We start from the raw sequence: 26325 nt of genomic DNA on the forward strand, positions 1-26325 counted from the left end.
CTTGTACCATTGTCATTTCCCTCTTTTCCTGCTCCACTCGCGAAATATTCACGGGAAGAACGATTGCCAGTAAGCTTCTGTGAGGACTGAAATCTCTCTAATTTTATCTTCATAGACTTTTCGCGAGATATACGTAGGAGGAAGCACTACACTTGTTGACTCTTCTACGAATTTACGCTCTATGAACACCAACAGTAAACCACCCCGTGATGCAGAACGCCTCTCTTACCGTGTCTGCAACTGGAGTTGGTTGAGCATCTCTATGAGGCTTTGGTGCTAACTAAATAAATCTGTAAAGAAAAGCTGCTCTCCTTTGTAACTTCTCTATTCCCTCTATCAATCCTATCCGATGCAGATTCCATACTGACGAGTAATGTTCAAATTCTAATTTAACGAGTGTTCTGTAAGCTGCCTCCTTTATTGATGGATTGCATTTCCTGAGGATTCTTCCAGTGAATTTCAGTCTGTTTGGTTTTATGCGGTCGTTCCAGTTTACATCGTTCCATATGGATACTCCGAGATATTTTATGGAAGTACCTTCTTCCAGTGGCAACGGCCTTGCCGCAGTGGATACACCGGTTCCCGTGAGATCACCGAAGTTAAGCGCTGTTGGGCGTGGCCGGCACTTGGATGGGTGACCATTCAGATGCCATGCCCTGTTGCCATTTCTTGGGGTGCACTCAGCCTCGTCGTGCCTGTTGCGGAGCTACTCGACCGAATAGTAGCGGCTTCGGTCAAGAATACCATCATAACGACCCGGAGAGCAGTGTGCTGACCCCACGCCCCTCCTATCCGCAACCTCCTCTGAGGATGAAACGGCGGTCGGATGGTCCCGACAGGCCACTCGTGGCCTGAAGATGGAGTGCTTTCTTCCAGTGGTAGTTCTGCAATCTTGTAATCGTATAATAATGGCTGTTTCTATGTACACGAAATATATTATATTTCCTTATTTTGAGATCTATCACCACTATCCCCATTAAGCGTTGGTCTTCTGTAGGTCTTCCTGCATTTCGCTAAAATTTTCTAGCATTGCTACTTTTTTGCATACATCATCGTCAGCGAAAAGCCTCATGGAACTTTAGGTGTTGTCTGCTATGTCATTTACATATAAGTTGAAAAGTAATGGATCCATAGCACTTCCTTGGCGTACGCCCGAAGTCACACCTCAGAGGACCTCTCTTCATTGAGAATGGCATATTCTGTTCTTTGTGCTAGAAACTCTTCACTCCACTTACACGCTTGGTCTGATACCAAGTGCGCTCGTACTTTGTTCATTAGGGGAGTGCTGAATTGTATCGAATGCGTTACAAAAGTCAAGGAACAAGGTATCTACCTGGGCGCCGGTATCTACCACCTTCTGTGTGTTGTGGTCGAACAGAGCGAGCAGGGGTCACACGACTGTTGTTTCTGTAATCCATGTTTTTTTGCGTGCATCCCAGAGAAATTCAATCGAAGTCTCAGCCGAAAGTTAGCTGTTCGTTATGGGGCTGTTTGGCGTCTTCTGCAGTAATGTTTGTGTTTCCGACAATAGAACATTCATCTGCTACAAGCCATCAAGATGATGAGAAACAACATGTAGAGTTTTGCAGATCCATTCTCGGCATGTAGATAGAAGATAAGTTTCCTTTCGCGTTTAACGTTCAGTGATGAGGTTAAGTTTCATTTAGACTATGCGGAAAAGTAAGCCACTATGACAAAAGAATGTGGAAAAGAGAGCAGCCGCATATCGTAGTCGAAGACTAGGGAGTGTCCCCAAAACATTATGTGTTTTGGAGTGTCTGCCGAGAACGGGTTCAAGACCCTTAATTTTTTAGAAAAAGACGGTTCTTTGTATCACGTACCAGAGAATATTGGAAGTATGATGTTTTTCACAACCACGAGAACATTCAGAAAAACATCATTTTTCAACAGAACAGAATATCAACGCGCTAGCACCTTCACTTCATACCAAAGTGTTGTCTCAACGATATATCGGCCGTAAGCGGCGTCCGGACCTCGCATTACATTATCGGACTCCAAGGCCATCTTATCACACTATATGAAATGTTGGGTGTATGAAAGGGGGTGGGGGGCGCCGTCTATATGCCTGTTTTCCAAGAGTTTTCTGTGAACTGTGAAGCTCCATACCAACAGTGATGAATACAGTAACTCCAGATATCCGAACAGAGGTAAGGGACATGTTTAACTATCATCTAAACGTTTGTCGTGTGTGCACTGGAGATCACACTAAACTTTTGTAAAAGGCAAATGAATAGATGTAATTATTCCAAAGATACCCCAAGGTGGTGTGTGGACGTATACAGGGTGTTACAAAAAGGTACGACCAAACTTTCAGGAAACATTCCTCACACACAAATAAAGAAAAGATGTTATGTGGACATGTGTCCGGAAACGCTTAATTTCCATGTTAGAGCTCATTTTAGTTTCTTCAGTATGTACTGTACTTCCTCGATTCATCGCCAGTTGGCCCAATTGAAGGAAGGTAATGTTGACTTCGGTGCTTGTGTTGACATGCGACTCATTGCTCTACAGTACTAGCATCAAGCACATCAGTACGCAGCATCAACAGGTTAGTGTTCATCACGAACGTGGTTTTGCAGTCAGTGCAATGTTTACAAATGCGGAGTTGGCAGATGCCCATTTGATGTATGGATTAGCACGGGGCAATAGCCGTGGCGCGGTACGTTTGTATCCAGACAGATATCCAGAACGAAGGTGTCCCGACAGGAAGACGTTCGAAGCAACTGATCGGCGTCTTAGGGACTATGACTCGCGACTGGGGAAGACTTAGAACGACGAGGACACCTGCAATGGACGAGGCAATTCTTCGTGCAGTTGACGATAACCCTAATGTCAGCGTCAGAGAAGTTGCTGCTGTACAAGGTAACGATGACCACGTTACTGAATGGAGAGTGCTAGGGGAGAACCTGTTGTTTCCGTACCATGTATAGCGTGTGCAGGCACTATCTGCAGCTGATTGACCTCCACGGGTACACTTCTGCGAATGGTTCATCCAACAATGTGTCAATCCTCATTTCAGGCAGATGTTCTCTTTACGGATGAGGCTTCTTTCCAATGTGATCAAATTGTAAATTTTCACAATCAACATGTGTGGGCTGACGAGAATCCGCACGCAATTGTGCAATCACAACACAGATTTTCTGTGAACGTTTGGGCAGGCATTGTTGGTGATGTCTTGATTGGGCCCCATATTCTTCCACCTACCCTCAATGGAGCACGTTATCATCATTTCATATGGGATACTCTACCTGTGCTGCTAGAACATGTGCCTTTACAAGTACGACACAACATGTGGTTCATGCACGATGGAGCTCCTGCACATTTCAGTCGAAGTGTTCGTACGCTTCTCAACAACAGATTCGGTGACCGATGGATTGGTAGAGGCGGACCAATTCCATGGGCTCCACGCTATCCTGACCTCAACCCTCTTGACTTTCATTTATGGGGGCATTTGAAAGCTATTGTCTACGCAACCCCGGTACCAAATGTAGAGACTCTTCGTGCTCGTATTGTGGACGGCTGTGATACAATACGCCATTCTTCAGGGCTGAATCAGCGCATCAGGGATTCCATGCGACGGAGGGTGGATGCATGTATCCTCGCTAACGGAGGACACTTTGAAAGTGTCCTGTAACAAAGTGTTTGAAGTCACGCTGGTACCTTCTGTTGCTGTGTGTTTCCATTCCATGATAAATGTGATTTTAAGAGAAGTAATAAAATGAGCTCTAACATGGAAATTTAAGCGTTTCCGGACACATGTCCACATAACATATTTTCTTTCTTTGTGTGTGAGGAATGTTTCCTGAAAGTTTGGCCGTACCTTTTTGTAACACCCTGTATAAAGATATACCATTGTAAGAACGAAATTTTCTTCGAAAATTAAAAATTGTATAGGACTATATGTAAGTTAAAATACACTCCAGTGTTCCATATCCGTACCAAAGGCCTTGCCACAGTGGTAACTTCTGTTCGCATCAGATCACCGAAATTAAACGGTGTTGGTGATGGCTAGCACTTGAGTGGATGACCGCCCGCTCTGCCGAGCGCTGTTGGCCAGCGGGGTGCGTTCAGTCCTTGTGAGGCCCATTGAGGAGCTACTAGACAGGGAAGTAGCGGCTCCGGTAACGAAAACTGTCAAGCGCAGGGAGAGCGTCGAGCTGACCACATGCCCCTCCATATCCGCATCCAGTGACGGCCGTTGTCAGAGGATGACACGGCGGTCGGTCGGTGTAGTTGGGCCTTCAAGGCCTGTCGTGACGGAGTTTAGTTTAGTTCTATATCCACTCATGTAGAAAATCCACCGTTGTAAAATCAATCTTGTTTAAACATCTTGCATTCCTCTCTAAACAATTGTTTCGAGCTGTTCTGCTGTTGGCTATAAACGAAATTATGCCTGTTGCCAATGAACATGACACGGGGATGACTAGACAATAAATTCTGCAGTCAAAGCCAAAGACTTGTCTTTCTGAACAGACACAGAATAAAGTTGATTTAAATCCGTGATTCTCATGACAGGTCACTGCAGTGCAAGAAATCATTGTATTTGACAGAAAGATTCAAAGTATATTCATTGGTATCATCTGCAAGGTTCTAGCGTTGACGTAAAATCACACTGACTCGGACAGAAAGCATATTCGCACAGTGGAGCTGTGTGAATCTTCAGTCGGTTCAACACCACCATTAACTGTAACAAATCGGTGCAATAGTCGCACAGACTGAGTAGCGGGCCATTCTTAGTTAACTTCAACTTCTTCCTGTTACGAGAACACAGAAAAATTACTTGTGTTTTACAACGTCGATTTATTATTCCCCCCTTTCGTAATTGCGAAGTGAGGGTGTTCAGCCTCAGCCAAAATTGCACAACTACTATTTGATTACTCTCCAAATTTATACCTTTGGCAGGAATCCCCGCCATGATTAGTGCCATAAGACATATTTTAACAAAACTTCGAGAGCAATTCTGTGCTCGCTTATTGAAGGGTATCCCTGCACTTGCCTCCAGCTACTTAGAAACACTGAGACTACAGTAAACCAAACCCCTATTCGACTGGACTGAGGGTGGAGTGCAACTCCTTCCGGTACCGATTATACAGTTCAGTGATTGCGTAACACTGTTCAGCAGGTAGCGCATTTTGGATTTGTCTCTGAATGCAGTACGACTTACTTACATCTACCCTAATAGTCACAATGGTTCAAATGGCTCTAAGCACTATGGGACTTAACATCTGAGGTCATCAGTCCCCTAGACTTATAACTACTTAAACCTAACTAGCATAAGGATATTACACACATCCATGCCCGAGCTTGGATTCGAACCGCGGCCGTAGGAGCAGCGCGGTTCCAGACTGAAGGGCCTAGAACCGCTCGGCCACAGCGGCCGGCTCCCCAATAGTCCAGTGACTTACCCATCACAACATGTGACGCTCTAACTTGCAATGACGACTGTTCGCACCCATGGGAAAATATTATATCTCGTTGCCTGCTCGTTGCCCCGCACGGCTACTGTCGTCTCCTGCCATTTATTTGGGGTTCCCCATTAAAGATTTATTCGGTCATATCCCCGTCAATACAGATATTTTAAGGCCGTCGCGTGCAATGCAAACGCGCTCCGACTGATTAAAATCGATTTCCAATAGAACTGTTTGGGTTCCAATAGAACGATATGTTCCGCTCATCGTATTCTTTTACGTAAACATGGATTCTCCGCTAGCCACTTCGTTGGAGGATATTGCGTATACTTTTCAATGACCCCAGTGTTTGTTCCATTTGAGAGTGGAGTGAGACAAAAATAATAGCTCCATGCCTTCTGATCAGTTTTTTTAACTTTGTAATTTGTGAAATTTTTTTTCGCGCTCTCTCTCAAACACATATGCTGAAAGAAGTTACAAGAATCATGACCAATTACTATTGTTCAAACATTTTTAATGGGCATCTTGGAGTGCTTTACATTATATTCTGTCGGAGAAGTTAACTTTTTATAGAGTGCGTGGTGTAGCATACGCTTGGGTTATTTCCTATTTAAGAAACAAAAGGCACAGAGTTACGCTAGGATGTTCAGTCAAGACAGAGGGACACCAAGTCATCTCAATAAGCTTTAATCAGTATTGACTTTCCGAAGGGTTCGAACATATAGTCATTACTGTTCTTGATCTATGTTAATGATCTACTTTTCTTTAATCAAGATGCAGAATTATTACTTCTGCATATTACACAAACACAGTAGGTAATTTACGGTGTAAATTCTAACCAACTGTTAACAGAGGAAGTAAGTTATATTTGACAGTTCTATATTAGTCACATTCGTATTGTCATCGGACTAAAATGTATTTACTTAACATTACCACTTGGAAGTGATATGCATTATTATGACGACAAACCAGAAAAAAATTTGTAGCCTATGTCCGTTCAAACGCTATTAGAGCACACTGTAAAAATTTGAAGTAATTGTCAAGAACATTTCGAGATTTTTTTCGATCAACTTTTCTCTGTTTGAAAGAATATAATCAATATCCATCCAAATGTTTGTTAGAACACCGTATAAAAATTTGAAAAAAATTAGTGAAGAACTTTTCGAGCTTATATACTGATATATCATATATATTAAAAAACATGTAGCGTATGACGGTCTGAATGTTTATTAGACTATTTTGTAAAAAGTTGAAGTAAATCGATTAAGAACATTTCGAAATTTCTGCTAACAGTCTTTTCCACTTTCCTTGTGTATATAAACTTACATCCACATATATTTAAACAACGTGTAGTCTATGTCCCCCATAATGGTTATTAGAGTATAGTGCAAAAATCTGAGACAATTCAGTCAAGAAAATTTCTAGATTTTTGTGAACAACGTTTCTGTATTACATGACAAAATACTGAAAGGATATGGCCTACGTGCATCCAAACGGTTGTTAGAGTATCGTGTTAGAATTTGAAGCAAATCGGCCAATAAGTTTTCGATATTTTTACCAACGACTTATCCTTTTTATATAATAAATTGATATTTATATATCACATATTGTAAAAAATATGAGCGTACCAACGTAAATCGGCCAAAAACTTCACGTGATTTTTTTCTGAAAACCTCTCACCTTTATGTAGTGTATATAATACCATACGTCCGCCCGATACTTTATTAATGTGACGTGTAAAAAGCTGAAGAATTTTTGGCAACAATTTTAAACTACGACCTGTCTTTATGTGAAGGACCAGTTGCCATTTCTCACGCCCTGCAAGTATCTTGTCAAAATCATTCTTTATTGAGTCATCTTTCGATGAAAATACCAGACAGCAAACGATGTCATTATCCAAGAAATGTAAGAGTGCTGCTCAGGTTGTCTCCTAAAGTATTTACCTAGATTAAGAATAGCAGATTGTCTATGACACTTCCTTGCGGAATCCCAGACATAGTTTCCATTCCTACTAGATGGCATTTCGTCAGTAATAACGAAACGTGACATTTCTGATAAGAAATCCCTATTTCTGTCGCACAGCTTCGATGAAACTGCATAGGGACGCAATCTGATTAGAAGCAGCTTTTGAAGAACTGGAGCGAAAAGCATTCTGAAAACGTGGAAATATGAAACTAAGTTACACGGTATTAACTGATGCCTCCGCGGGTGTCTACTGTTTCTCCGGCTTGCTCGTGTTTCTGACGCGTCTCCATTGGCTATACCGCTATCCACCTCACCCAACACTGACATTTTGGATTTAGTTACGGCTGCAGGTCTTTATACACGGAGCCTCCACACTGCTTGAATATTATACACGACCCACGACTGTCGTCGCGGCTTGAGCACTGCTCGCCTTACGCGCTTTTTAATATACGCACTCCCCAGCCGCCGCCGGTCGCTTGCGGTGCATTTACCATTCATCCCCGGCGCGCAATCCAAGCGCCCCTTCCCCCTTCGCACCCTTTGGCGCCATCGGCGACATACATAAATCTCGCGGTTACAGGGTCGTTGCATCCTTTTGCGCCCTCCGCGATATGAAATGCGCCCTCTGCCAGCCCACCCCAAGGGAAAAAGAGAGCGGCAACGTTGCGGCTGTCGCTGACACCAGCGCCATTTGTTGTCGTCACTGCGCACACGTCCTACAAAACCCAATCGTGTCTGAGATTGGACAGCGCGCAAAATCTTCCATGTATGTGAGCCACCAACATATGAGATTACGTCTATCCAAGTCGTAGCCGACTTTTCGCTGTCGTACTTAGTCACCTTTTCCAAACTGGTGACAACAAAAGCAAATGCACTGTGAAATGTTTTTCCAGTTGCGAATACGAATATCCATCAACTATGTAAGGAAATAAGGACAATGAAACTTTGTGCCGGACCGGGACTCGAATACGGATTTAACCCTCTTCGCGAGCGGTCGCCTTAATCACTTTGGCTATCCGTGCACGACTCACAGCCATACCCAGTCTTCCATATGTCGTCGTACCTGCGTCAAAACCTGTACTCGAACACACATTATGAACTTCCCGTACAGGGGAAGATATTTTAATTGAATGTCGCTGTCTGGTGTCATGGGAAAAATACGGTATTTCAATGCCTGTGTTATTAAGAAGAACGATTCAATGTTGCTTCGGTCATGCAAGCTGTATCTTTTGTATTTAAGCTCACAGCAAAAGCTTATAACTTACTGTGTTGCAGTACTACTACAATCTGTACTCTTTACGCTTGGGACTATATACAAATATGTGTACCAGGAGGAATTAACCTCTGTTCATCATAATTATATCTACCACAGAGAAATAGCCCGGCCGTCTATCCGCGCGTTCTAACGCGCTGCTTCCCGAGCGGGAATGCGTGCCGCTTCCCGGCACTAAGCCGCCCAGCGGTCCGGTGTGCCGGCCAGGCTGTGGATGTGTGGATGGTTTTTAAGGCGGTTTTCCATCTGCCTCGGTGAATGCCGGCTGGTTGCCCTTACTCCATCTCAGTTACACTATATCGGCGATTGCTGTGCAAGCATTGTCTCCAAGTACGCGTACACCACAATTACTCTACCACGCAAAAATTTGGGGTTACACTCTCCTGATATGAGTGGTTCCCGTGTGTGTGTGGAGAGGGGGGGGGGGTCCACATGGGGCCGAACCGCACAATAACCCTAGGTTCGTTGTGGGGCGGGGGTGGGATGGGTGGATTGCTCTGGCCTGTTGTGGGGTTGTGAACCACTTAGAGCCACGGCGGGATGATGCCTCTCCGTCGGTCACCGGATCAATACACAATACATACAGAGTTGTTGTTGTGGTCTTCAGTCCTGAGACTGGTTTGATGCAGCTCTCCATGCTACTCTATCCTGAGCAAGCTTCTTCATCTCCCAGAACTTACTGCAACCTACATCCTTCTGAATCTGCTTAGTGTATTCATCTCTTGGTCTCCCTCTACGATTTTTACTCTCCACGCTGCCCTCGAATTCTAAATTTGTGATCCCTTGATGCCTCAGAATATGTCCTACCAACCGATCCCTTCTTCTTGTCAAGTTGTGCCACAAACTTCTCTTCTCCCCAATTCTATTCAATACCTCCCCATTAGTTATGTGATCTACCTATCTAATCTTCAGCATTCTTCTGTAGCACCACATTTCGAAAACTTCTATTCTCTTCTTGTCCAAACTATTTATCGTCCATGTTTCACTTCCATACATGGCTACACTCCATACAAATACTTTCAGAAACGACTTCCTGACACTTAAATCTATAATCGATGTTAACAAATTTCTCTTGTTCAGAAACGCTTTCATTGCCATTGCCAGTCTACATTTTATATCCTGTCTACTTCGACCATCATTAGTTATTTTGTTCCCCAAATAGCAAAACTCCTTTAATACTTTAAGTGTCTCATTTCCTAATCTAATACCCTCAGCATCACCCGACTTAATTCGACTACATTCCATTATCCTCGTTTTGCTTTTGTTGGTTTTCATCTTATATCCTCCTTTCAAGACACTGTCGATTCCGTTCAACTGCTCTTCCAAGTCCTTTGCTGTCTCTGACAGAATTACAATGTCATCGGGAACCTCAAAGTTTTTATTTCTTCTCCATGGATTTTAGTACATACTCCGAATTTTTCTTTTGTTACCTTTACTGCTTGCTCAACATAGAGATTGAATAACATCGGGGAGAGGCTACAACCCTGTCTCATTCCCTTCCCAACCACTGCTTCCCTTTCATGCCCCTCAACTCTTATAACTGCCATCTGGTTTCTGTACAAATTGTAAATAGCCTTTCGCTCTCTGTATTTTACCTTTAGAATTTGAAAGAGAGTATTCCAGTCAACATTATCAAAAGCTTTCTCTAAGTCTACAAATTCTAGAAACGTGGGTTTGCCTTTCCTTAATATTTCTTCTAAGATAAGTCGTAAGGTCAGTATTGCCTCACGTGTTCCAGTATTTCCACGGAATTCAAACTGATCTTCCCCGAGGTCGGCTTCTACGAGTTTTCCATTCGTCTGTAAAGAATTCGTGTTAGTATTTTGCAGCTGTGACTTATTAAACTGATAGTTCGGTAATATTTTCACATCTATCAACACCTGCTTTCTTTGGGATTGGAATTATTATATTCTTCTTGAAGTCTGAGGGTATTTCGCCTGTCTCATACATCTTTCTCACCAGATGGTAGAGTTTTATCAGGACTGACTCTCCCAAGGCCGTCAGTAGTTCTAATAGAATGTTGTCTACTCCCGGGGCGGTGTTTCGACTCAGGTCTTTCAGTGCTCTGTCAAACTCTTCACGCAGTATCGTATCTCCCATTTCATCTTCATCTACATCCTCTTCCATTCCCGTAATATTGTCCTCAAGTACATCGTCGTTGTATAGACCCTCTATATACTCCTTCCACCTTTCTGCCTTCCCTTCTTTGCTTAGAACTGGATTTCCATCTGAGCCCACAGAGAGATACGTAAAAAATGGTGTGTATACCTAGATCAGTATCCACGAGCGTTACGCAAATGGTGACTCCTCACATATTCAGAAGCAGCCATACGCCAAGAAGCATTACTATGTGCTACTGAAAATAATTTAACTGTAGAAATCGGTCGAGCCATTAAGGAATTAAAGTTAGCGTTAGATAACAAAAACCTTTATCGTCCTGCCCATTGCCTAGGGGTTCTTTTTAGGGAAGAGGGGGTGAAAAAGTCGTGGACTGCGACTGAAAGGAAACCTCGGCATTTGGTCAGCAATAGTATTAATTCCCTCTAGATATTTCCAGATGCGCATTCCAACACTGTAGGCAATTTGATTCGTAAAGAAATACGGGCACATTTGATTCGCTACATCTTTCTTCCATATAGTGACACCGCGCTGTGACTGCTGTGCCCCTTTGACGTACGTAGTGATAACAACGCTTTGGTTTCTACTATCTGATAGCAATGACAGAATGTGACACAAGAAAAGTCCAAATCAGATACTTCATGCGCAGCATAACAATAAGTAGACCTACAGCATTTTTGTTAAAACTTCACATATACAAAAACTGCAAATATTGCTATTGGTGGCTAATGAGAGTGTACTGAACAACATTACATCAGTATTTACATCATTTGCAGACAAATAATTATAGCTATTGCAAGGTTACCAAGGTTAGGTTGATGAGTACCTCCAAGTACGCTGACGAGCCAAAACATTATGACCACCTGATTAATAGCTTGTCTGTCCGTCTTTGAAACAAAATACATCACGTGTCAGGGACCCGATAGTAGGTAAGTTTGTGGAGGTATGTGCCGTTAGATATCTATGCACATGTCATGTAATTCGTGTAAATAACTGGCCGCTGGTTTTGCGTACGCGGCGATGACGCCGGAAACGACCCAGATGGGTTCCATAATATTTACGTCAGGCGAATTTGGTCGCCTAGACATTAATATGATTTCACTATACTGCTCCTCAAAACCAATGTAGCACGGTTCTGGGTCTGAGGCACGGACAGTTACACTGCCAGGCACTTTATTGTGAATAGCAGAGTAATCACGTAGATGTAGATGTAGGTGAAAGATGACATCGCCGTCGAGGAAGACATCAAGCAGGAAGGGATGCAGGTGATTCGCAGTTGTAGGCGTGTCGTCGACTACTACTACAGGTCCCATGGAAGCACAGGAGAATGTCCCCGATAGTATAATATTGCCCCAACCAGCCTGTGCCCGTGGCGCGCGGCGATTCACCCGAGGAGCCGATACGTTTCCATTGAGTGATGGTCGACCCTCGATGATCCCGTGCCCACTGCTATCGTAACTGACAATGTCGTTGGGCCGACGTGTGGACACGTAGGGATGGTCTGCTGCGGAGCTCCGTGTTCAACATTTCACGGTAAACGGTGTGCTCCGTAACACGTTTCGTGCACCAGTATCGTGCTCTTTCGGCAGAGATGCCACAGATCACCATCTGTTCCATTTTTCTGTCCTTCTACATCATTCCGTAGGTGCTCCCGACAACAGCACGTGAACTTTCGACCAGCTTCGCCGTTTACGAGATACTCGCTCACAGGTTCTGCCTAATAATGATCTGCCCTTTGTCAAAGTCGCTTATCTCAATGGATTTTCCCACTTGAAGTCCATATTTTCGCTTGTGTGATTCCCCGTCCCTGTCAGCTCCCCTTGCACACTTCTGTTACCACGTCACGTGCCTGCAACGCCACCAGGTGGCATCCAATGTCGTGGTGGGCAGTGGTCATAATTGTGGTGTCAGCGCCAGACGCCACACTTGCTAGGTGGTAGCCTTTAAATCGACCGCGGTCCGTTAATATACGTCGGACCAGCGTGTCGCGACTATCAGTGATTGCAGACCGAGCGCCGCCACACGGCAGGTCTAGAGAGACTTCCTAGCACTCGCCCCAGTTGTACAACCGACTTTGCTAGCGATGGTTCACTGACAAATTACGCTCTCATTTGCCGAGACGATAGTTTAACATAGCCTTCAGCTACGTCATTTGCTACGACCTAGTAAGGCGCCATTATCAGTTACTATTGATATTGATTCATGTACCGTCAAGAGCGACGTTCACCATTAATGGATTAAAGTTAAGTATTCCACCAGCTACGTCCGTTTTTCTAAATTCTAATTTCCTTGTCCTGTTCCAGACCTCACGCCAGCCTGCGTGAGCTAAAACGCGTGCCTTTCGGCCTCCTTCAAGTAACACGGTGTTGGCTCTCCTGCCAAACAAAACAATAATGTTTTGGATTATCAGTGTATATGTGTCACGATCAAGCCATTAATGCTTATTTTCCCCTGGGCAGCAGGTTTGGTGTTGAGTTGTGGACAAGTGGACGCAAAACGATTGGTGTATATTGACAGGCGTAGTCCACTTAAATGTGCAGTTACGGCCACGCAGAAGAGATCAGGTCGCAAAATTTGTGACGTACTTGTGGGAAGACAGTTCGATGCAGAGAAAAACAACACATCGATGTGTGTACCGGTACTTATCGAAGTGCCACATATAAAAAAAATCTGCTCGTATACCGGTTACGCTCTGTATATCCCTAACTGTACAACTTTTTGAACATGACTCTACAAATAAAGAACATACTTATTCAGTTGGTGCAGGAGAGACATTTTGTATGTTTAGGGCAGTGTTGTTGGGAAACAGTATTCCCATCATCATAAATACTAAGTCCGGAAGACTGGCATATTAACTAACTTGCGAAGAAACCAAACGGTTTACCAGAGCTGTTATTCTTCTCGGTTATAACGACCAACAAGCATGTCGCACCCGGTGTCCTTTTCTACGGAAGGCGTATCCGGTACCGGCGTGGCGCTGCCTGCCTGTGAGACAATCGCTGCAGTCTGCCCGGACCGCTCTGCTTTCTTGTTGGAAGTAAGGAAGGGGGAAAGGGGGGGAGGAGGAGGCAGAGAGGCGACACGCACGAGAGGAAACCATTTGTCTGCTTCACTCCCAGCGTCGGAACAATCTATCCGAGGCACGCCCACCGCGACTTGTCTCTGCAGCCACAATAAATCTCCACGTGCAACGACAGCTCCCATAGCCCCTATGGAACACGTGCTGCATTTCGCTGGCACCAGGAAACTGGATATCCTTTTGTATAATCAGTCTGAGTTAAACAACGGCAGCCGCTCTTTTAAAGGTATTAGATAATGATGGAATAATCTCAAACGCTTTTCAGCTGCTTCCTGATACGAGGAAAATTCTTTGCTAATTTTCGTAATGTTAATCTGAAGCTAGATTCGGCAAAGTAGTGTTATAATGGTTAATTATTAGAGTCGTTGCACCTCCTTGAATGAGCTTTGGGACGAATGGTAGGCCACAGGGTATGTAAAAAATGGCCCACATTCCCACTGGTGGTAGCAGCCACAACATGACGAAACAGTCTTGTAAAGATTTGCCTCGAAACATATACTTGATCACATATGGGCACTTCTGTCCTGCAATAGCCACCTGTCTGCTGAGATGCGCAGTATTACACATCGTCCAGTCCTCTTTCTCAAAAAGTCCTGAAAATGCTCCTGGCTGTCTTCATATTTAATCCCATGCATGAGACACACCCTCTTGTAATGTGTACGTGTTGTCGATAGGTGTGCAATACACCAAAGCACTTAACTGTCTCCATAAGCAAAAATATGCGGAATTAACGTCAGGTGAACGGCGAGATAATGCTCGCGCTGCTGCACGTCCTCAGTCAATTCATTTCTTAGTACGTTTGTTTCAGGAGCATCTTCTATTTCTCGTAAAACTCGCTCCCCCCCACACCCGGCGTGCAGAATGTGCAAGGTCTACCGTGATTTGTCATGCTTCTTGCGAAGATCGTTTCTCCGTATGTCACTGGAACAACCTATCCAACACTTTCTCACGCAGAATGCACCGCTGAGCATATAGTTTAGTGCACATAACATGTGCAAGATGATTAATACCGTTGGCTAAACAGTAGAACGTTATCATGTCTTAGAATTTCCGCTTGGAATAAGAGAACTCGGCTTCATTATTTACGTGTGTAAGAAGTGTATATTTCTGTTATCTATTGTCAAACCACAACTTATGAAAGATGTTTATATTTTATTAATTGGATTAAATGGGAATAATTAATATTTGTTATGTTGGAAATAATTGTGGTAGCATGGAATGTCTGCACCAAAGTATTGTTGGCAGAAGAGAACGCACTGTGATATAATTTTAAAAAGGGCGGGAGAGACCGCGTATGGATACATTTTAAGAAAAGAGCGGGAAATACCGCGCACTGATACATTTTGTAATGGTAGCAGGGATTGTCTGCGCCAGAAAGCATTGTTGGCAGGAGAGACCGCACTTTAGCGTTCGTAGGAAGTCAGTAGTAAGCGAGAAGTGAAGCGATACGGTAGCAGGTCTGAAGCGAGAGGCTGAGAGGAGCGGTGTGCCTACCAGCCACTAGCTATGATTTACAAGAGATTATAAACGGATGTACAGAGACATCAGCTAACTATTACAATAAGAGGAACTAATATTATTGAATTATTTTCTTCGCGAAACTGAAGACTAATGAAGGTATGTTTGCGCAATGCTAGTTGTAAGATTATTGTAAAAAGTAAGTCCCATTTCATTACCAACAGTAAATATTTGAAGCGTTTTCAGAATATAATTAATTTTTGCCAGCAATGTTGCATTACTGATTATAATCCATCCCAAAAACCATCAACATAAAACTTTGCAAAAATTTTATTGTTGTCAAGAAAAAGTGTAACTATGAATTCCGTAACTTCAGTCAAATTAATTAGAGAACAACGTCAGCTTTGCTAATAAAGAATAACGTCGGCTTTGGTAATAAATACAGCCACTTATTATGACAGCCCACCAGCAGTTAATAGAGTATAGTAAACCAGACTAAGTATATTCATGTCGCAGTTCGATGTAGCAGTCAGATGGCGATCCAGTAACAGTAAAAAAAGGTAAGGAAGAGTTTTGGGTTATTGCAGATAACGACTGAGGGCCACGACGACAACACATTCTATGTTTTGTCGAAATAATCAGAAAATCACTTTTAATAAGCAGCAGTTAAATTTGTATGCGAAGATTGAGAAATAGGATAAATTTCAAAGGAAAGATTTCATTTGTTATTATTAAGCAAGAGACAGAAATCCTAAGGGAAGGTTACATAGGTTTTTGTAAAAGGGAAGGTTATCATTAACAAAAGAGGTATAGAGGAGACGGGAAGGTTTCACGTTGTTCACACTCCACATTCCACGGAATCCCCAGTCTTATTCTGGTTCCATTACACACTCAAAACGATGCGTACGCTGGGCGTCTCATAATAGAAGCGATAAGGAACGGGTGATGTAGAAGAGAGTTGAAACTTCCTGGGGATTAAAACTGTGTGCCGGACCGACACTCGAACTCGGGACCTTTGCCTTTGGCGGGAAAGTGCTCAACCATATGAGCTACCCAAGCACGACTCACGACCCGTCTTCATAGCTTCAATTCTGCCAGTACCTCGAAGGTCCCGAGTTCGAGACAGTCTCGGTCCGGCACACAGTTTTAATCTTCCAGGAAGTTTTATATCAGCGCACACTCCGCTGCAGAGTGAAAATTTCATTCTAGAAGAGAGCTATAACTGTAAGTGCAACAACATCACAGCAAAGCATTAAATAAAGAGACAAACACAACTAACAAGAAACGAGAAATGAACATGAACAGCAAAACAGACAGCACCACCGAGAACTGCCAGTTCTCGACACGAGTAAAATGACCAAAATCGCAAGGAGTGTTTCTTGGCATGTGTTAGTATGGCGATTTTTTTCCTTGATTTAGCAAGTAGCCTCTCCTGCCTGAGTTATCAGGTGGAGATTTGTAGTACTCACCTTGACAGGTCCGGGGTGCAATACACAAAGAAAGCAGCTACTCGGGTTGCAGAGTACTTGTGGAGTGCACATGGCGGTTCTTTTGTTGAATGCAAATGGTGCCATTTGAGCAAATGCCTTTTTGTTTCTGGCTCAAAGTGATGCACCCAGGTTTTGTAACCTAAATGGACGCCTGACAGAAAGGCTCCTCCATTGGTTCCAACTTCTCCAACAATTCAGATCAGAATGGTGTTCTTTGAATTTTGTTGTCTGCCTGAGCGTTCGTGTAACCCATCTTGAGCACACTTTCTAATACCCAAGAGTATCAACCATTGCAAAAGGACTTCTAATGCTTATTGCCAGCTGTAGTCCCAATCGTCTAGCTTTGATGCACCGGTCCACACGGATATTGGCATTAGCGCGACTCACCATGTTGGGAGCAGTGGCTGTGACAGAACGTCCCGAGCGTGGCCGTTCATGGAGCTGAATTTCTGCACTTTCTGAAGCTTTACTTGGTCCAACAGTACCATCACCTGCGTTATTACCATACACTGCATACATATGTTTATTGATGTCTTTCCGACAAACGTCTCAATCTAAGTACTTCAGAGCTTTTTATTTCGCTTTTTATCCAGATCTCATTCCCAATAATAATATAAGGTTGAGAACTTTCCTGGAGGGCAGAGAATTAAAGAACATTGTTACGAATACTTCGACAATTTACTAACAAAATTTTTTCTACAATCATTTTAATAATGATCCAAAACGGTCAACCAATAATTGATAGGCAAATGCGAAGACTCAGAGCAAACTCAAGAACCGTTTCTGACTTGTTCGGTATGATAAGAAAGCAAAGAAATCTTGCTCCAACACGACAATGCACAACCACATAGAAGTCTCAGAACACGGAAACACATCCCCAAATTTTGTTGGACGCCATTCTACGGTCCAGAACGGGCTCCACCGTACTTACATTTGTTTGGGCCATGGCTTCGAAAACAAGACATGACATTTTACCAAGAAGGAATACATGTTCTTACACAGATTACCCAAACTTATGAAAGGTCATGGAACATGATCGAGACTGTGTGGAAAATAGTACATGCGAAAGAAATGTCGATTGATATTGTCACCAAATTCTCTTAAAAATAAGTATGTTATGAGAAAAAAATTATTGGGCACTGCTAATTGGACGTTACTCGTAGACTAGATGTTAAAACCCGTTTGCAACGTGTAACAAGACACTTCACAAATTTTTGGTTTTTCATTCGTGCACCTCAAAGTGTGTAATATTAGTGGCACGGACAACGTCCAGTAGGTATTCAATCTTTATTCGTACGCTGCAGAAACTCCAAGTCGACGTTTTCAAATGCGTTGGGAATGCGTGTCTTTGAGTCCCGCAGGTCGCTAACCTTGATTCAGTGCATCTGATACCTTAGAAAATCGCATGGGAATAATAGTGGTGCGAGGTTAGTTGACAGTGTGGGCCACGAAATCGGAACATCTCGTCCAGTATACGTGTTAAGCCAGTAAAATGTATGGAAGCGTATTCTGTAAGCTCGTACCTTCGCTGACAGTCTGTAGTGGGGTACCGTTCGAATGTTTTTCGGAAATCTAGAAGTATGGAATCCTCCTGTTGCCCTTCGTCTATAGTTAGCAGCATATCGTGTAAGAAAATAGTAAGCTATGTTTCGCACGAGCGATGCTTTCTGAAGCCATGCTGTTTCGTGGTCTTGGGCTTTTTGGACTCTAGGAAATTGATTATATTCGAACTCTCGAACTCAGAATATGCTGTAGAACTCTGCAGCAAACCGATGTTAAGGATATTGGTCAGTAATTTTAGCGTGATCGTCACCTGGTCTTTTTTCAGTCTCTTGGCACTTAACGTTGGTCGAGAGATTCGTGATAAATGCAAACTAAGTAAGGGATCAGAGATGTAGAATACTCTTTGCAAAACCGAATTGGGATTCCAACTCTTGTTTCTCTACGTCATGGAAACTCATTACTATGCCATCCATACGGGACAGTGTGTGATGGTCGAACGAGGGCACCTTCGCGCACAGATATTTTCACAGACACAACAATCTCTAATAATCTTTGCCCGTCCTTAATCCAACTGGGCACATACTTGTCGAGAGCATGATTTATAATCTGTATAAACTTTGTCCAGAACTCCTCTATGGCGATCATTCCGGAACTAATGATTCCAGTTCATTGTCTAAGTCAGATGCGAACAACTGCTTATCTGCTTTTTCTAGCAGAAATACTAGGCCTCTTGACTGATTTATTAACTTTCTTAACTAATGATCACTAATCCCCGTCTCCGTACTGACGCCATCAATAAGGTCCGGCCTGCCACGTCGTCATACACTGCATACATGCCTTTATGGATGTTCGCCACGGTTTCTTTTTCCGCGACCAACAATTTAGTTACAGCACATTGCTTGTAACTAGTGTCGTGCATGGGCGCCATTTTGATGGTTTTACGGCTCTGTCATCTGATCATAGGATATTATCCTCTAAAGGGTGTCTCTCCTAAGAGACGTCAGGCACATTTTCTCTGGTATTTCAGAAGATATTTGCAATTAAGTTTTTTCTTTGTGGAACTGGAGTCAGCCCAAACAAATAGTGATCATCGCTCCTATCATGGGACGCCCAGCGTCGACGGAAAGCGTCACTTTGTTTCCCGTTACAAAAAGAAATTGTTTTAAAGCGGAATTTCACGAGCCCATTTGATAGAGCTGTCCCAGATTAGTCTAATGCAATATTTGTTTTATCGACTTGTATTAACAGGGACAGTAAAAGTCGAAGAATAACCAGCACTCAATCAGTAAGAGCACTGCCCTTACCTAGGCTGACGGCCACCGCCAAGCAAGCAGTGCTACTAGGTGACTGCTGGATCGCTGTTTATTCTTCGAGTTTTGCTGTCGCTGTTAATACACATCGATAAAACAAATAACCCGCTACACTATTCTATCAAATTGGCGAATAAAATTCCGACTCAAAAATCATTTTGTTTGTAACGGGAAAGAAACCGACATTCTCCGTCGACATTGGGCATCGCATGAAAGAAGCGATGAGCACTATTAGTCTGGGCTGATCCTAGTTTTAAAAAAATGGTTCAAATGGATCCAAGCACTGTGGTTCTTAACACCTGAGGTCATCATTCTCCTTGACTTAGAACTACTTAAACCTAACTAACCTAAGAACATCACACACATCCATCCCAGAGCCAGGATTCGAACCTGCGACCTTAGCAGCAGCAAGCCGGCCGAAGTGGCCGTGCGGTTCTGGGCGCTGCAGTCTGGAACCGAGCGACCGCTACGGTCGCAGGTTCGAATCCTGCCTCGGGCATGGATGTGTGTGATGTCCTTAGGTTAGTTAGGTTTAATTAGTTCTAAGTTCTAGGCGACTGATGACCTCAGAAGTTAAGTCGCATAGTGCTCAGAGCCATTTGAACCATTTTTTAGCAGCAGCGCGGTCCCGGACTGAAGGGCCTAGAACCGCTCGGCCACACCGTCCGGCGATTCCAGTTACACGACGCAAAAACGAAATTCAAATATGTGTTGAAACAGCAGAGAAAATGTGCCTGACGACTCTTAGCAGAGACATCCTGTATAAACTGTCCAGTCACATAAATCTGATCACCCGTCAGAAGCTTGAATAACCACTTTTTCAGTACTGTGAAACGTGCAGAGAGGGTGTTAATGAGAGTCCAGAAGATACCGACAGGAATGAGGAGCCATGCGGACTTCACTGCTGTGGCCAGATGCGCTAGGTTCTCCTGCGACGATCCGTGGTCCGAAAAGACCGACCAAGTTGGCCCAACATTTATTCTATTGGGTTTCAATCCGGGAAGTTTTGTTGCCATGGGAGTGAGGCAAACTCATTCTGGCGCTCTTTGAACCACGCACTTACACTACAAACTGTGTGACACGTTGCATTGTCCTGCCGGAAGATGCCATCATGCCGAGAAGAAACGTACTTCATGGTCCCCAAGGATAATTGTACACTTGTCTTGATCCACTGTGCCTTCCAGAATGACGAGATCAGACAGGGAATGCCGCTAAAACATTCCCGAGACCATAAACCTCCCTCCTCTGGCCTGGACCCTTCCGATGGTTGTTGCGTGGCCGTACACGCAAACGGCCATCTGTCCGATGGAGCACAAAACTCGACTCACCTGAAAAAGCCACTTGTCGCCGCTCAGTGGACGTAGAATTGCTGTAATGGCGTGCAAGTTCCACGCGTCTGTTGCGGAAACCCATATGCAGCAGCGTTCGCTGAATGGTCGTTGAGCAGACACTATATCTAGCCCCTTGATTCATCTGGGTTGTTAGTTGCTCGACAGTTGCACGTCGTTCTCTTTTGTAATCTATGGCCCGTGTAGCACCACAGTTGCCCCGGCGTCGTTTTAGGAGAGCGCCATTGTGCCATTTATTTATTACTGCCAAATTATAAACCTGTTACCTGATGATTAAAACAGGTTGTACATCTTACAATTTCATCTTTTTACAGTTTTCTTTTCTTTGGTTTTATCTACAACATTTACAAATAATGATACTTTCAAAATAACATTGTGCCATGCACGGTATTGTTTAACCACGGCGGCACGCGAACTGTTTACAAATTTTGCCGTATCGGAAATGCTTCTACCCTTGGCCTGAAAGCCAATGATCCTGTCCTTTTGAATGTCACATAAATCGTTCCGTTTTCGTATTGGGAGAACGACTGCACTGTTTTCTTCTGCGGTACACGATACGCTTTGTATAGCCTCCACTGCGAATGCTCCCACCTGCCATCTGTGTGTGCTTATTGCACACTGACGTCTAACATAGGCAGCAGTCACATTATTGTCACTGGACGGCGTATATTATCGGCTACAAAAAATATTGGATTGTTACTTACTGCACGTCCCTCGTAGTTAAGTTACTGAAGTCTAATGTGGTTATGATAATTTATGGTCACCTTGAATTATCCAGTCGACAGTGAAGTGTACTGATACAGTTAGTCCACTACCAACCATCATGCAAGTGCACTTATCACTACGTGTGGCTCAGCCAGCTATGATGGTTACTACAGCACGCACCTTGTTTGCGAAATGCGTTGTTTATAAGAGACCAAATTCGACTAATCTGGACAATGAGGTGTGGTGATTTGTTTCAGTGTTTCAGAACAGAAGGCGGATGGCGAGAGAGGAAGCTCTGCTGGCGCCGCTGGTGAAGAGCGCTCACAATGCGACACGGTGCGTTTTTATGCCGCTATAGAGAATACAGACACGTCTGGCGACTCAATGTGCTGCAGCAGCAGCGGAGAAGTCGCGAGAATATACCTCTGGAAGCCTGCTTTTTTATCACAGCAGTCCAATCTGCCTCGCATTCGCCTCTGACAGCCAGCTCTACAATAGCATCCACCCACTCTCCTCACTTCGTCGCTACAACTTGTAACTTTTCAGCAAGGGGAAACTTCTGCTGAAAGAGTTGGCTCATAAGGCTCATATCAACCAACCAAGTACGCAGGCGTTGCGTCAAAACGTGTATCACCCTCTGTTCTTCGTTTCTTATTTGTCTTCCACCTTAACGCGTTCTTTAAATACAATACATCGTAAAAAAAGAGAAACTAAAGAAAAAGTATATATTTGTGTTTGAACTAGAAAAAGGGGAACCAAGGAAAGACTATATACAGATGTGTTATCTTTCTGTTTTTGAGGACTCTCTTCCTCAGTCACAGTATCACAAGTTACGTGGGAGCTATTCCATCTTTTATGGGCGTATATTTCGACCTGAGGCACTACGCTTCGTTCAATGCATCTTCAGTAGTCACTGTAACAATTGTGATTTGTTTACATATCGGTTTAACGAGACTATGAACAGTTCTCATGTTTAAATTGTTTACATGTTTATGTCTTTTGGTTCCTACATTATTTCCGTGTCTTTTCTTCTACACACAGTCATTCGAGTTTCGGAGCACTGCACTGCACTAACACACACCCCCAAGTTGGCGCATACCACCGTACTCGCCTCACCTTTCCCCTACTGCCCCTCCGCATGCAGATATGTACACATACACACACACACACACACACACACACACACACACACACACACACATATATATATATATATATATATATATATAACGTAGAGAGCGAGAGAGAGCTGGGGGCTAAGGAGCTGGGAAGGTAGAATAGGATGCGTAGAAACACACAGCGGAATAGCAGACGCTGCCACTACCACAAAAACATTACAAAAGACGATCGCACTCAGAGTGATCAAAAGCAAGTACACAAGGTGATGAAGTAAATGAAGATATATAAAAAAATACAAACGAGAAAATATTTTGTGCCAGTGCAGCGCAGTGTGCATATAATCGAACGGCTGTCTATAGAAGAACGCGTGGAAATAATTAGGAGCCAGAAACTTGAGTAATAAAAGTGATTTTAAACATGCGAACTGTTTATGAACTCGTAACACAGATTTGTAAGTAAAATCACAATTGTTACAGTTACCACTTTTTAGATGCCTTAATTGTAGCGCAACACATCTGGAGCATACCATATACACTATGTGATCAAAAGTATCACACACTCCCAAAAACATATTTTTCTCATATTAGGTGCATTGTGCTACCACCTACTTCCACGTACTCCATATCAGAGACCTCAGTAGTCATTCGACATCATGAGAGAGCAGAATTGGGCGCTCTGCGGAACACACGGACTTCGAACGCGGTCAGGTGATTGGGTGTCACTTGTGTCATACGTCTGTACGCGAGATTTCCACACTCCTAAACGTCCCTAGATCCACTGTTTCCGATGTAATAGTGAAGTGGAAACGTGAAGAGAGACATACACCTCAAAAACGTACAGGCCGACCTCGTCTGTTCACTGACAGAGACCGCCGACAGTTGAAGAGGGTCGTAAAGTGTAATTGGCAGTCATCTATCCAGACCATCACACAGGAATTCCAAACTGCATCAGGATCCGTTGCAAGTACTATGACAGTTAGGCAGGAGGTGAGAAAACTTGAATTTCATGGTCGAGCAGCTGCTCATAAGCAGCAAATCATGCCGGTAAATGCCAAACGATGCCTCGCTTTCTGTAAGGGGCGTAAACATTGGACGATTGAACAGTGTAGAAACGTTGTGTGAAGTGACGGTCACGGTACACAATGTGCCGATCCGATGGCAGGGTGTGGGTACAGCGAATGCCCGGTGAACGTCATCTGCCAGCATGTGTAGTGCCAACAGTAAAATTCGAAGGCGGTGGTGTTATGGTGTGGGTCTGGCTCTGAGCACTATGGGACTTAACATCTGAGGTCATCAGTCCCCTAGAACTTAGAACTACTTAAACCTAACTAGCCTAAGGACATCACACACATCCATGCCCGAGGCAGGATTCGAACCTGCGACCGTTGCGGTCGCGCGGTTCCAGACTGAAGCGCCTAGAACCGCTCGGCTACTCCGGAAGCGGGTTTATGGTGTGATCGTGTTTCTCATGGAGAGGTCTTACACCCCTTGTTGTTTTGTGTGGCACTATCACAGCACATTCCAACATTGAAGTTTTAAGCACCTTCTTGCTTCCCACTGTTGAAGAAAATTGGAAATTTGTGATAAGGACTATGTGACCAAACTGCTAAGGTCCCTAGGCTTACGAACTACTCAAACTAACTTAAACTCACTCATCACGCTAAGGACAACACACACCCATGTCCGACGGAGGATTCGAACCTCCGACGGGGGGGAGCCGCGCGAACCGTCACAAGCCACCCAAGACCGCACGGCTACCCCGCGTGGCACTGTTGAAGAGCAATTAGGGGATGGCGATTGCATTTTTCAGCACGATCGAACACTTGTTCATAATGCACGGCCTGTGGCGGAGTGGTTTCAAGACAGTAACACCCCTTTAATGGATTGGCCTGCTCAGAGCCATAACTTGAATCCTATAGAACACGGTTTGGTATGTTTTGGAACGCCGACTTCGTGCCAGACCTCACCGACCGACATGGACATCTCTCCTCAGTGCAGCACTCCGTGACAAATGGACTGCAATTCCCCATGAAACCTTCCAGCACCTGATTGAACGTATGCCTGCGTGAGTGGAAGCTGTCATCAAGGCTAAGGGTGGGCCAACACCATATTGAATTCCAGTATTACCGGTGGAGGGCGCCACGAACTTGTACGTCATTTTCAGCCAGGCGTTCGGATACTTTTGATCACATAGTGTATGTACGCTACAAACAGATATTATCTTTATACAGGGTAAACAAATACTCCACCGACAAACTGTGGTATCACCTCATTTTCAGGCGTCAAAGGTGGCGATGGAACCGCAATTATCTGTCAGACTCCGATAGTAGCCGTGAGGGATCTGGCTGACCCAATGGACCACTCGCGCTGAGCCACGCCTCCAGCAGCTCTGGTCTACGAGCGTCCTCTGCCGCAGCGATGTAGGACGGCTGGCGGCAGCCACACAGTCCACTCGCGCTTCAACCCACTTCACTATGAAGACGCCGCCTGGTTCTGGCCCCGACATCTACGTTCAAGCTTAGTTCAGAGAGCCTCATCCTTGTTGACATTGTGATAACTACACTCTCTTTCTTTCTGCATTATTTTTAGTCAGTCTTCGTATGCTTGGAGAAATTCAAGTTAAGTAAATCTTTTGTTTACCGTATTAACTAATCATGTTTGCTCCTGCCCAGCTTTTCTCCAACGATAGTTGCCACACCAGTCTGTAGCCCACCTCTCTTACCGTTGTGTATGTAGCAGAACACAACACAGTCAGAGGTTGTTCAGGTATACATCCTGTTTTGGTAAAAGGTTTCCAGCGGCTCTTTACAGATTAATAATACACACATAAAAGAAAGTTTTGCATCTCCTCGGTTCCGAGAGTTCCGAAACCTGTAAAGAAAACTGGAATAGAGATCAACATAAACATCATTTCCGCTCCTTTTTATTGCTCATGAAAACCACACATTGCACGTTGTGCCACCATACAGCGAGATCTTCAGAGGTGGTGGTCCAGACTGTTGTACATACCGTTACCTCTAACACCCAGTAGCACGTCCTCTCGCATTGATGAACACCTATCGTGTTGTGGGTCACGTCGTCCATAAAACGCCCTTTTCAATTTATCCCAGGCATGATCGATAGGGTTCATGTCTGGAGAACATGCTGGCTACTCTAGTCGAGCGATGTCGTTATCTTGAAGGAAGTCATTCACAAGTTGTGCACGATAGGGGCGTGAATTGTCGTCCATGAAGACGAATGCCTCGCCAGTATGCTGCCGATATGGTTGCCCTATCGGTAGGAGGATGGCATTCACGTATCGTACAGACGTTACGACACCTTTCGTGACCACCGGATGGCTGCGTCGGCCCCACAAAATGCCACCCCAAAGCAGCAGGGAACCTCCACATTGCTGCACTCGCTGGATAGTGTGCCTAAGGCGTTCAACCTGACCGGGTTGCCTCCAAACACGTCTCCGACGATTGTCTGGCTGAAGACATATGCGACACTCATCGGTGAAGAGAACTGGATGCTAATCGTGAGCGGTCT

At 44.1% G+C, this 26325-nt stretch overlaps 1 protein-coding gene and 1 pseudogene across 1 annotated transcript in view; one reads left to right on the forward strand and one right to left on the reverse strand.

Annotated features, from left to right (window-relative positions):
* Positions 1-26325, reverse strand: part of LOC126481881 (sodium/potassium/calcium exchanger Nckx30C) — a 1430899-nt gene that overhangs the window by 1232969 nt on the left and 171605 nt on the right. The gene's annotated exons all lie outside the window — the stretch shown is intronic.
* On the forward strand, positions 549-665 carry LOC126482970 (5S ribosomal RNA; annotated as a pseudogene).

The sequence above is a fragment of the Schistocerca serialis genome, chromosome 5 (assembly GCF_023864345.2).
Source record: "Schistocerca serialis cubense isolate TAMUIC-IGC-003099 chromosome 5, iqSchSeri2.2, whole genome shotgun sequence".
NCBI classification, from domain to species: domain Eukaryota; kingdom Metazoa; phylum Arthropoda; class Insecta; order Orthoptera; family Acrididae; genus Schistocerca; species Schistocerca serialis.